At 44.3% G+C, this 2,231-nt stretch overlaps 1 protein-coding gene across 1 annotated transcript in view; it reads left to right on the top strand.

Moving 5' to 3' along the window:
• The first annotated feature begins 6 nt into the window (after window positions 1-6).
• Window positions 7-2,231, top strand: part of znf608 (zinc finger protein 608) — a 45,786-nt gene continuing 43,561 nt past the window's right edge. Inside the window, exon 1 of the mRNA XM_020595338.1 lies at window positions 7-122. The gene's annotated coding sequence lies outside the window, so the exon portion shown is untranslated. The remainder of the gene's footprint in view (window positions 123-2,231) is intronic.

Here is a 2,231-nt window from a genome sequence, read left to right as displayed (position 1 = left end):
GCGGGGGCGCTGCCAGTAAGAGCGCTCTGGATTGTGGAGTTAAAGGCGGCGGTGGCGCTATTGTTGTCAGGCGGCAGCATGACGACACACCGGCCGCCAAGAAACACAGAGGAGCCGAGAAGGTAAGAAGCTTTATTGTCTGGAGGCCAGTCATAAAACACCAACAACAAACACAGCAGCTACTCACACCTACAGCTGCATGGGCTGCACAGTGAAGGTTTTATGATTAAATCATGTCGTTTTAAAATGGGGAAAATGAAAATAAAAGGGAGAAACTACTAAACATTTGTGACATTCACTGTCAGCGAGATGCAGGCGTGAAAGCCACATAGAAGCCTGTACAGCAGCAACACAGCGGGGATGTTGAAATGGATGGATGGATGGAGGGATGACTGCCTGCCTGCCACTTGGTATTTATTGTTGCTGCCCAGCTGGTGTCATTGTTCTCAGTCTGCTGATATTTACCATGCTGATGTACAGAGATGTGGGTTTTGTGTGTGTTTTTTTTTTTCAGTTTGAGAGGAGATGAAGAGAGGAGGAGGAGGAGGAGGAGGGAGATGGCAGCAGCAGCAGTGTGTCCTCCATCTCCATCCTCCTCCTCCCCCTTTTGGAACCATTAAATCCAGTCCTGCTTTTTGCTTGAGATTCAAAGAGAAAGCAACTGTTTCATAGGCAGCTGCAAATCAACAAAGGCATGAAGGGATAAGAAGGCACATCTGTGAAGTCTCCTTTTGTTGCATCTGCAGAGGCTTTGTTTGCTTATTTTGCTTAGGAAAGACCCGTGATGTCCAAATGAATCAGTTCTCAGAATGTGGGTCAAAATCTTTTTGAAAAGGACATAATACTGGTTGACAGGTTGGACTGCTGAGGGTTAACGAGCCCCTCTGATGTTTTCTAGTCATTTAGGGGATAACAGGAATGTTCCTACTTGTGAAATGCTGGCTTTAAATAAGACATCTTCAGGAGAGACAAAGATGGAGGAAGATGGAGGGATGGGTGGAGAGGTCAGGTGGGACATGTTTGATAGAGAGGGAGGAACTGGACATGGGCTGAAAGACGGGGAAATAAAGAAACAGATGGCAGACATCCAGAAGGAGTTTGTGGGGTTTTATTCGTGGATGTGGGATTAGACGAGGCGGGAGAAAACCTAAACGTCCTCCCTGCTGCTGACAGATGCTGCTGACAGGAGGATGGCTGGTCTGCCTCAGCTCCTTTGTTTATTTGTTGATCTGAAGGGTTCCCATTCAGCGGTGAAACAGATAGTCACCCTGCGCTCTGTAGTGACTGTAATTCATTCCCTGTCAACAATAATCTTGGCTCCACTGAAGAGTTTAAGTGTCCTGTGATAGTTGTAGTAGAGCCAGAGGACTTTCCTCCCTGAAACACTGAGAACTGGGATTAGTTTTGGCATTGAAATAGAAATATTTCAAGTCAAACCAAATGAAAATTTGCACAAGCAACAATAACCTGCAGACACAAAACAGAAATGGTTCATTTCATTTAAAAACCTCATTCTGGCGTACTCTGGGCTGGGTACTGGGCCTGACTGCTATTTGAGCATAGTCTGATTCCTAGTCCTCTTATTTTTGTCAGGTAGCTCTTCACCTTTTTAAAATTACAGACTGTACTTCAGTTTAGGCAGCGTTCTTGTTCTCATGTCTGCTTGTGTTGAGACAACGTGATTGGATGAAGAAAAATTGTATGTATATTCATTTTTGACCTTGGGAGCACAAAATATTCTCTACTCCAGGTTCACTTACTGTTTTTCCCACATGGGGAACTCAGGGTGTGTTGAATACTCTGGAAAAAGCAAGTTACTTATTCTTTAGTTTCGACTATTTAATTACAGATTGAAAAAAGCATGTTTGCGTTGCTTAAAGTAATATGAAAAAAGTATTGTTATCAGAGTTCTGCAGTGAAGCCTGTATGGATATTTATTCATCTCAGTATTCAGGGAATGAAATCTGTTCAAGCAGCAACACAGAGCACTGGACTTTGACACCTCCTGTGTCCCACATGTTGTTAGGTTAAGACTATCAGTCTGTAAAGAACAGTTATTTTCATTAATAAAGCTGCATTAGCTAAGATTTCCCCACATTGTCTGATAACCCCAGTGACAGTGAGACAGAACGTAGTGTCTCCCAGCTACACCCCCCCTCCATGACCCTCTGCTGCCTACAGCCTCCTGTTGTTATTCCAGCCTCTCCACCCTGTGTTGTCAAAGTACCGGC

This window comes from Monopterus albus, unplaced genomic scaffold (genome assembly GCF_001952655.1).
Source record: "Monopterus albus unplaced genomic scaffold, M_albus_1.0 scaffold26.1, whole genome shotgun sequence".
In the NCBI taxonomy this organism is placed as follows: Eukaryota; Metazoa; Chordata; class Actinopteri; order Synbranchiformes; family Synbranchidae; genus Monopterus; species Monopterus albus.
The sequence above is the reverse complement of the archived record's forward strand: the minus strand, read 5'-3'. Positions and strand labels throughout refer to the sequence as shown.